The following is an 11,453-nucleotide window of genomic DNA, read 5'->3' on the forward strand; positions in this document are numbered from 1 at the left end:
TTTTTGTGGGAGTTAAGAAAGATGTGTGGATGGTGTCTTTGAAAGTAGGTGAGATTACTGAAGGATTACAAAAGAGGCATAGGTAAAACAAAGGGTCACCGCCCTGCTGGGGTTCACCCTATTGGACCTTTGGGCTGAGCCAGAATGAACTCCCCAGGGTAGCAACTGCTCCTCTAGCCATCTCCCAGCAGTAGCCTGGGCCTGACTCTGCACCTCTCATCCCTGAAGGCCCAGAAGGGGAAAAGCAGGGCAGGTTTGCAGCAGCTCCATTTGGTGTATTTTTGGGAATCCTAATTGGAAAAGAGCCTGGATGATCCTTGTTTATGAAAACTAAAATGATACACAGAAGATTGCTGACAGATTCTTTTATAGAATTTTGGAAGTTGAAAATTTTGTTATGTAAGTGTTCCCCAACTCCTTCTCTTACTCCTCCATCCTATCTTTTGTTTTCATGCTCTGAGAAGGGAGATTTGAAGAAATAAGAAAAACAGACTCTAAGTTTTCCTTTTTTGGAGCTCTGAGCAAAACTCATGATCCCTTTCCTCACTGTGGTGTCTTATAGAGTAACTGACTTTCCATTTAGAAGGGTGGACTGCAGGAGATTAAAAAAAAATAACTTGAGATGTGTGTGAGCAAGTGAGTGTGAACACACACGCATGTGTGCAAGTCTTCACTCATCTGAACAAAGTAACCCAAACAGGTCTCAGTTGCCTTAGATTCTGTAAGGCTCACCCTTGCTGGGGGTCTATAAAGGAGAATGGATACTTGCAGCAAAGAAATATGAAAGCTCGCAGTATTCCTGTGTGATGTGTTCTGTTAGAAAGTCAGATGTGAAGCCAAACAAACAACACCCCTTCACCTCCAAAACAGTCCCCCCATAAGTCTGTACTGGCTCCTTCTGCATGGAGCTGTTCTTAGGTTACAGAGTGTAAGCCAGTCTCTTAGTTTGCAGAACCATCTGAGCATTAACTATGCTAGAAATTGTAATTTGGGGCACAGTGCCCAAGGGGTTGGAGACAGGAGGACTGATCTTTATGTTAACAGGCAGGGCACCTGCCTGAGAAATCTGGGAACACAGGTTTTCTTCCCACGATGCCTTCTCCATGCGAATTAATCTATTAACTGGTATGTGAGTTAATTTATTTAGGACCATTTGTGCTGACAATTGGCTTCTGACTGTAAAATACGGTCTTGGAAGAGGAAATGATGAATTGCCTGCTTTAAAGTGTGTGTGTGTGTACATGTGTTTGTGTGCATATGTGCATAATGATGGTCACTATTAGTGTGCATGTGTCTATAAAACTAAACTAAAGACAAGTAATCATCAAGATATTGGTAGGTTTGAAGAAACAAAAAGTCTTTTGGAGTTGTCTGCACTTTCGTACCCTCTTGATGGACATGGGAGCTGAAGGAATCTTTTTTTCTGACTGAATGTATTACTTCCAAATATAAAATAGGAGACAATTTATGGCAGGAAAAAATACCCATCCCTTGAGTGTTCAATGCTATGGTTTCTTCTTTACATAATAAACATTTTCTTTGTCTCTGCCTATATCATGTAAGACACTATAAGTGGTCATAAACTCTTCATTCAGTGTGATAAGAAGGTGGACACTTGGTTTCTGGTAGAAATCTGAAAAAAAAACAAAAACAAAAACAAAAACAGAAAACATAGTACAATTAAATAAAACCAAAATTTAGGTGTTGAGGCCCTGTTCAAGGCGCTGTCTTTCTCTTTTGCTCATGAAAAAAACATTTTTTTAAGTCAAAAAAATAAATAAAACAGGAAAAACTGTGACCCAAAAGGCAGGAAGTCAACAGCTACAGCAGAGGGGTCAGGAGAATGGGAAATGAAAAGCAGAAAGCAGATAAGAGGTGAGGAAACCATCTCGCATCAACGAGGTACAGCTGGGAGAAATTGCAGCACAGACTAGCTTGCACAGGGATAAAGACTAGGCCATGGGAAGTTCAGTGAGAAAGGAGGGAAGAAAATTAGTGGATAGCAGCAGAGTGATGATAGGCTGGAGTTTTTTTGTTTGTTTGTTTTGCCCTTTTTTTTTTTTTTTGGCTTCTCACTTTCCCTTACTTCCAATGGAAAGGTTCAAACATTTTTTTCAGTCCTTCAACAAACATTCCTTGGGTGTCTGTTTGGTAGGAAGGATTGTGTTAAGGGCTGAGGAGTTAGAAATGAAAGTAGCCTCTGCTCTTTCAGAGTTCTTGGCCTGGGAACGTTTTGAGGAAGACAGAGTGGTGAACAGACAGGGCTCATACAGTGTGTTAAGAACTCTGAGGCAGGGAAGGCTGGAGTTCTTGCTGCACAAGGCAAGAAATGTCAGTCTTTTCTGGGAAGGGCCAATGGTCAGGAACAGCGTCACAGTACAGCTGGGTTTTGAAGGATGATTAGGAGTTCTTCAGGCAAAGAATGGAGGAATGGACTTCCAGGCTAAGAAAATAGTGGGTGCCCAGGAGTGGATGGCTTAGTGAATCATGCTGCTGGAGGGAAGAGCATGATGAGGGTGGTGCTGAGATGATACTATGTTGAGGAGTTTGGATTTTAGGGTCTCAGTAGATCAAGGAGAAACTGTCCACGGAGCTGACAAGAGGGAATGCTAATCAAGGGGAAGGAGGAGTACTGAGTGAGGGTAACCATGGCTCTTAGGTGAGGAGGAGAAACATCAAAGGAGTTGGTGGAAGACAGCCTTGCTTTTCTCTGCATGGTAGTTGCTGAGGCCACCTGGCCATGAGGTGGAGGTTGGGTGTTGAGGATTGGGAGTTGGGGTTTGGGAAGGGGCTCACTGGGAATTCTAGAGAGGAATAAAAGGATTGCCATATTGTCTTTATTTGAGATTCACGAAGACTTCCATCTGATATGTAACTGATTCTTACTGACACCATCACCCCTACATCTGTTGTTCTGCTTCAAATGAAGTGTGATCTTCTCTTCCAATCTCCATTTGCTGCAGAAATATCAAGTGTCATGCATGGCGGATCTGAACAGGAGCCAAGGTGTATTGATTACATATTCTCTGTCCTATTGTTGAAACGTGTTTATGTTTCAGAGTCCAACATCAACCAGCAGAAAGGACTCTTCATGGAACACCAGTCGTTACTATGGTGGGAGCTTTTTAACAAAGAGGAAAATCAAGATAACTATTTGAACTCACTAATGTGCATCTAAAAGTGAATTCTTTATAACCTCTTTTTAAGTCAAAGAGAAGAATGTCATACAAATTGGTAGCATGGTTATTGCAAAGAGCACTGTGTCAGGAGTACAGAGGCTGTGGTTATTGATCAGGTAGTGCCCTTAATAGTCTGCATAACCTTGGGCAAAACTTCTTGGTTCCAGTTTGGGTTGAGTTTTTCCACCTCACATACCACAATGATATAAATATGATTATAAACCTAATTGAAGACTTTGAACTTTCCAAAGTAAAATGGACTAATGTATGTTTTATCAGATCATGAATAGTTAAGTCTGCTTAGGGGATTCACTAGTTTTTACCATCAGGGGAAGGGGACTAGAATGTCAGAATACCAACATATAGGGAATAGAATGACTTTCTTTTTTTTTGTTTTTTGTTTTTTGTTTCTTGTTTTATTTTTTTATTATCATCATAATCTTCTTTATATTACATTGGATTACATATAACTTTACAGTGTATTACATTGCTTTTTCAAAAGGGAATGCCATGCGTGTCAGTCAGTACAGAGACATTAATCTCCCCGCTTCAACATTCAATATATTTTCTGTTTTCCCCAATCATCATTATTATTATTCTAATTATTTTTTTAAAACAGTCAATCGCTATTTCTCATTTTGCTTGTAAAAATACTTTGCCCATCATGAAATACTTCTTAGACCAATCCAGTTGAGAATACTATACATGTCAACATCAATAGTTAATAAGCCATATCTGTTTCTCACTAATGTCCTGCCTCTCTATTGTTCACTTGCTATCTTTCTCTATCCTCTTCTCTTCACTTCCCCCATTCCACACTGTCCTATTCTCATTAAGTACTTTCACTGCTTTTATGTAGAATGACTTTCTATGTAAACATTTTGGAAAATTTGGAAGTGATAAAAGAAGCATAGATTTTGTGGATCTCTGATGTTTGACCTTACTCATGATGATTTAAACATGTTCATTTAGATGATTTATGACAAATTAAAGGGGAAAAAAAGCTCCTTCCTCACTTTTTTTCTTTTCTTCCTTTATTATGAGAGGGAAAGAAAAGTCAGGGACCCCTGACAGGGTCTTCTTACACCACATTCCTTCCTCCCAGCCCTATAGCCCTCCAGCCCTCCAGCCCTCCAGCCAAGCCGGGACTGCAGAAGCACCTGCAGGTGAATCCAGTGTGTTAAGGTCAAGCCGGATCTGAATCCTGGGCCCTCCCTTGTGGCTCCAGCATCACCAGCAGCACTCTATTACCTGTGCCATCACAGCTGCCCCCCAATTTTTAAACAGAATGAAATTCAAGTGAATTTTCTCTTTCTCCCCTAAAAGAAGATGAAGATAAATTTTTCACAAGGATACTAATGCTATGACTTAGCCCTGCAAATAATTTTTAGTTTTTTTTTTTATTTAACTTTGTGGTAGACAGAATATTAAAAAATGCCACCATGCCCTTATCTCCCAAAGATGTCCATTTCCTAATCCTTGGGACTTGTGACTATGTGGTCTTATAGGGCAAAGGGACTTTGCTGATGAGATGAAGTTAAGGATCTTAAGATAGATGATTTATTCTGGATTATCTGAATGGGCCCATCAGTCCTAGTAAGAGGAAAGTAGAAGTGTCAGATTCAGAGAGAAGGAGAGGATGATGATAGCAGAAAGAAAGAAGGATATGTGATGATGAAAGCAGAGATCCGAGTGGTGCCATTGCTAGGATGAGGCTGTGAGACAAAGAAACAAATGATTCTCAGAAACTGAGAAAAGGCAAGGAATGAGTTTCATGCCAAGCCCTGAGGCAGAAATGTTGTCCTATCAACACCTTCATTTTGGTCCTCTAAGACTCATATTCGGACTTCTGACATGCAGCACCAAAAGATAATAAGGTTGTATGTGTTTTTAAAAAATTATTTATATTATTTATTATTATTGATATTTTTATTATTATTTAAGCTTGCTATAGGGCATGTGTGCTCACCAGAGAGAGACAGAGAAAGAGAGAGGGAAAGCGAGGAAGCAAGTCACCAGGTTTGGGACTCAAATGATGGTTGGCTAAGTGGGAATCAGCACCTCAGCTATCACTGCCAGTTGTGTTGTTTTAAGCTATCATGTTTGAGGTAATTTGTTACAACAGCAGGGAGAGAGTAGTATAACTTATTGAGTAGTCCTGATCCCAAGCTATATGAGGAAACTTCAAAAAGTTAGTGGAAAAATGGAAGAAAACTATGAATTTGTTTTTGGTGTAAACATTTTTGAAATCCATACATAGTTTTTTCAGAGTACACATTTTCCATGAACGTTTTGAAGCCCCTGCTTATATACTTCTGCATTACAAACTTAATTCACCCCAAATATTCTTCTCTCCTAGCCCTGACAACTCTTTTTTGTAATTGGCCTTTCAATTTGTTTGCTCACTGGCTGTGAGCTCCCTGAAGGCAGGAGTTTGCCTTATTCATTGCGCATCCCAGTCCTATATAGTGATGAATATGGAATAAGAACACAATGTTCTCTTGAGTGAAAAAGTCAAATCAGTGCCAGAGAGAGGTTTTTAGATGGATCAAAAGAATCATACCATGAAAGGGACTTGTGTTTGCTATCTCTGGCTTGGTAAGATCTGGATGTCGCCCTTTGATGATATCAAGTGAAGGAAAAAAGGCTTATGAGGGATGAGAAGAAGAGTCCTTTTATTCCAAACTCCTTGGTTTCAGCCATTTCCTTTTCCTTTTTCTTCCCTTACACTGCGGTCGGTCTGTTGAAGTCTGACACGAACAATTGGCTCATGTGGGTGACTGAATCTGAATGGGCTATGTGGCCTTCTGAGGTAACCACTCCAAGCAAGGTCTTTGCCAAGTTTTGTTGAACTCACACATCCTAATTATTTATTGGAAGCAGTGTGTAATCCCCACGTGTACTGGTGCCTCTGTAATGCTCTTTACTGAGTCTTTTGTGGCCATAGATCTTCTGGAAACTTCTCTTAATTTCTGCTCTTTATGCCTGGACCCTGATATAACCGTCAGACTGTTTTTGATCTCTGGGATAAGGAGACTCTTTTTTTTTTTTTTTTCTGTGGATTTTGTTGGGTTGCTGAAAAAGTCAATATAGACCAACTCTATATTTTTAAAGATGGATTTTTGCATAGAAAACTAGAAAAAATATGGTATGACTTTTCCAGCAACCCAATAGTTGTACCTTATTGGAGCTTTTGGCTGAGCTCCTATCAGACTTGTCATCTCCATAAGAGTGGACATCAATTGAAGCTGGTTTCTCACTAGAGAATCTACTTTCCATGTCTTCTCTTTGGTCTTGGTCAAAATTTCTCTAGATGTGGCACTGTAAATACTGTAATATTGGCTATTCTATTGGGTCATTGGAAAAGTCATGACATATTTTTCTTTTTTTCTATGCAGAAATGCATCTTGACTTTTCTAATGAACTAGTAGACTAGCAATTCTTGAGTTTCTAAGTCTTAGGATCCTGTAAGACCTACTTCTCACTCCTATACTAGTTTTGTATCTCCTTAACTCTGGAGCTTCTTTGTTCCTCTTCTTTCTCTTATTCTCCATCCTGAATGCCTTTGTTTATCAAAGAAACTCCATTCTGCTTTCTCCAGCATTTCTCCTTTGAGCACCAACTACCTTACTGGTCCACTGAGACTTCCTTCTCTACCCAGCCTGGCCATTTTATCTTCTGTTACTGAATGTTGTTTGGGAGTTCACGTTATGCATTTTCATGGTAAAGACAACCTCTATATTTTTCAAAGAAGTCTAGAGATTTTAAAATTTATAAAATCGTATAGTCCTAAAGAAAGAACATGAGGGTGTTCTGACTGCAATGCTCATCACTCTATTGTGGCCAGAGTTGATCTGACTGATGGTGATGGGAGGTGCCCATTTCTCTCAATAGGGTAACAACACTTTCTCAAACACACATATCAGGTTAAAAGAATGTTTTCTTTAATAGAAGAGGCACTTTAATAAAAATAATTAAATAATTAAAGTAACATGAAGAGCTTATACCCTCAAGGAATGGAAAGCAGGGACTCAATAGATATTTGCATATTCATATTCATAATAGCATTATTCAAAATGAACAAAAGGTACAAGCCATCCAAATGCCCATCAACACACAAGAATAGCAATGTCTGACTGGATAAACAAAATGTGGTATATGTGTTTATGTGTATGTGTATATGTGTGTGTGTGTGTACACACACAATGGGATGCAGTTGAGCTTTTAAAAGAAATAAAATTCTAATACATTTTACAACGTGAATCAATCTTGAAGACATGCTTAGTAAAATATGCCAGACCTGAAAGACAAATGCTGTGTGATTCTACTTATATGAGAAACTCAGAATAGTCAAATTCATAAAGACAGAAAGTAGCCTGATAATTACCAGGGACTGGGCAAAGGGTGAATGTGGACTTATTGTCTCATGAGTACAGAGTTTCAGTTTGGGAAGGTGAAAAAGTTCTGGAGATAGGTGGTGGTGTTGGTTGTTTAATAATGTCAATGTCCTTAATGCCACTGAACTGTTTACTTAAAAAATGATTAAAATACTAAAATTGATGTATGTGTATTTTATGCAGTAAAACAATTTTAAAAAATGATGTGGAAACCAAGGTTTGGTGGGTTTTTCTATTGTACAATTCACATTCACTTTTAGGTCAAAGATACATTTAAAAAAAACAAAAGATACACAGAAATTTTGGGAGCAGAGTATCTATCAAAATGTTTTTCATTTTGTGTATCTTCCTCTTACCAAGTAATGGTGAGAAAATTTTATTTAAATGGCACTCAAGTACACCCTCCTCTTAAGTAATTTTTTCCTGTGACTTTTGCACACTAATCTAGGAAAGAAAACCTGTTTAATGAGTCAAATGCATATTTGCAAAAGTTACCAAATAAACTTGGTGACCCTGGCAACTCCTTGAAATTGTGCTGGGTAACCTGATTTTGCAACTCAGGCACACACATTGAATAACATTCTGTCCTGGGTTCTCTTACTTCACATAGGAAGTATGTGACCTCCAGGTACTAGACACTGAAAGACAGCTTTGATTGAAACAAAGCAAGTAGTCAGATTTCTCTTGGTTCAGGTGATTTTTATGGCTGATAGCTATGTTGAACTTTTGAAAAACAAATACCACCTGCTTTCTTTGGGAATGGAAGTTTGGGTGGAATGAACACAGATTTGATGGCCAGATGCCCTGAGCACTTGGCGGGTTTACAGTGATTACTAGTGAGTCATTTTGTCATTCTGTGCCTGGATGAAATGGGCCAGTGGAAATTTGAAGTGGTCCATATCGTACCTGCTGGGCCTTCCCAGGACAATCCAAGTTAAATTTTAAAAAATATTTGCCAGAGGATGTTTGCTCTTGAGAGAGAAATAGAGAGATGGAGAGAGAGAGAGAGGGAGAAGAGGGAGAAAACATCACACGTGGGGCATGGTCATGCCATAATCCCTTTTCCTCCATTTCTTTATCCTGTAGTAATTTGGGGCATGCATATACATGTACCCATACCTCTGGGTCTGGGGTTCTAACTGACCAGTTGGCCATATGGGATCTTCTTTCCTTAACCCTGAGGCCACAGGGCTGGCCTTCTTTTTTATAATTTGGAGTGCTTGATTAGAAATGAAACACCTTGGGACCAGCAGTTAGCATAATGGCTGTCGCTGAACTCCCATGTAGTCGACCGCGGTTCGAGTCCCAGAACCGGTGGCTTAAACTCACACCAGGTGTGTGTGTGTGTGTGTGTGTGCTTGCCCAAGATCCCTAGAGGAGAATGGAGGAGAAAGGATTGTGGAGTGGCCATCCCCCCTGGGGGGTGATTTCTCACTTTCTGTCTCTCTGTCTCTCTCTGTCTTTCTGGTGAGTGCACGTGCCTTATAGCAAAAACCTCTCAAAAAAAAAAAAAAAAAAAAAAAAAAAAGAAAGAAAGAAATGAAACACCTTCTCTAATGTAATTAAAATACAAACAATATTCATAGAATATGTATAAGGAACCTCAACAAGATTCTATTTTTCTCTTTGATGACTAATGCAGAACAGTTCAAAAATATCAATTTGCAATTATGTCAAGGTTTTCTTTCTTCTTTCTCCCTTTTTTCTTTCTTTGTGTGTTTTCTTAATTCTGTTTTAATTCATGCCTTTTAAGTCATTCAATATGCACCTCTGTTCCCCAAGAAAGGTCTCCCCCCAAAATACCACCCTATTATGCTGCCATGTCTTTGGGCAAGGATTATAGGTAGACACTAGACTGTATAATGGGAGATGTAGAGAGTTCACAAATCAATGTTTAGTTAAAGTTATCTGAAAACAGGAAAGATAGAGAGGGTATTGAAGTAACCTCAGCCCCTAGCATTTTGTTCTCCCCAACTTGGACACACAAAAACCAGATCTTTGGCTTCTTCTAGGAGAAAATAGAATGGAAACCTGAAAGAGGAGAACAGGAAATGGAGTTCTGCTTACTCCTTTTTGAGACAGGTGAGTGGCATGGGTCAGGCTGAGGTTCTGCAGTCCTACTTGGGAAATAACACGCCTCTGAAGAGCCAGATGAAGCCAGAAGGTCAAGTCACAGGGAACTCCCTCCCAAGGGCTATAGTTGTTAGGCCCAGAAGAGAGGGGAAGAGGGTCTACTAGTTTCTTTGTATTTACTTTTTTTTTATATGTCTCAGACTGGCAAGATAGGATATAGGGTAGACATACTGTCCTGAGTAAAGATTATGTATTTGACTGGATGTCTCCCCCATGATCCCAGAAGTGGAGGTTGTGTTCGGTGATGGAAAACTCTTCTAGCAGCATCTAAAATGCTGCTTAATTCCAGGGGTAGCAATAATAATTGCAACTAATAGCCCAGCTAAGTGTTTTTTAATACATCATTTAATTTCTAATCCTCTGATGCACTATTGCCTTCTTTTTAAACATATGACGTAGGTGCTGCTGTTATTATCTGCAATGTACATGGTAGCTTGGTTAAAAGATAAATTGAGTCATGTTAAAATTTTAAAGATTTTGTTTGAGCAGACGCAGCAATTCCTGAATCAGACAGGTCCTTGCTGCTGGTAGTTGGGAGATGCAGGTAGTTTGGAGCTCTTACAGAGGGATGGGGGTAGGGAGAGGCTTTCATAAATTGAACTAGGAAGCAGGCAACGAAAGTATTTAACTGATTAAAGTAACCACAGAGTCCCCAGTTAGAGGTTAGCTGGCAGTTTCTGACTGGTAAAACTTAAGGGGTGATTTCTAGCAGATGACTGTTCATGCCGAGTTGAGTTTCGGTTTGCTTATGTGAGAACTCAGGGCGCTAGAGCTGCTCCAGTCTAATGACCTCCCAATTAATTATGTTAACATTCCATTTTACATACAGGTGTTATAAGAAGTTATTTGCTTAAGGACAGGGTGACTAAGAGGCAGACTCTTCATTATATGTCTACTTATTCCTTTTTTTTTTCTCTCCTCTATTTAACCTGTTGATTCTTATATTTCACTAAAAAATACTTTGATACTTGATCTACTGTGTATGCCAGGAAACAAATTGAATTCTGATTAGAAAACTGGCTCAGGGAATTTGCTACAAGTCGAAGAGAGAACTAAGTAGTCTGAGCCAAAGGAGTTGCCAGCTGAAGCAGGAGTCGTTCCCACAGTCCGGTTGGGTTTATGACAGGAAACAGGCGTGTTTTAATTTAATTGGGATGAGGGGGTGACAGTAAAAAGAAACTATTTTGAGGTGTGGTTTTCTTGAGGTGGCATAGCATGGAGATACATAGTTTTTTTTTTTTTTTCTTCTTTTAATGGTATTTCAGTTTGGGCAATAATAGAAGTTGAGCAATTTTGTATTCTGAATAAAAGCAAATGTCAACATTGCAGGGTTAATCCAGGACAGGTCAAGCTACCAGTGAAATCACCATTTCTCCTTATTCTGTCACCCCCATGGGTTGTAAAGCCTTCAGCTGTTGCCATTCCAAAGGATCCTCCTCATTCTTGTGTTCATCTGACTTTGGCCACACCCCACTGAGTGGTCCTTTCATTAATACCTCTCCATATTTTCCACCGGTGGTTGACATCTGTTTCTTGCCAGATCTTATTTATTTATTTATTTATTTATTTATTTATATTTATTTATTTACATTCATTCACTGTACATCATTATAGCATACAAAATGAGATTTTTCCATTCACAGTACACTGTATATTGGCTCAATCAAGCACATCAATATATGTGTTATTGTCAACACATAATTTTCCATTTCTTGTTTTCTGTATATTTTGCCTTTTTTCCCAT

Source organism: Tupaia chinensis, unplaced genomic scaffold (assembly GCF_000334495.1).
Source record: "Tupaia chinensis unplaced genomic scaffold, TupChi_1.0 Scaffold145093_1, whole genome shotgun sequence".
In the NCBI taxonomy this organism is placed as follows: domain Eukaryota; kingdom Metazoa; phylum Chordata; class Mammalia; order Scandentia; family Tupaiidae; genus Tupaia; species Tupaia belangeri.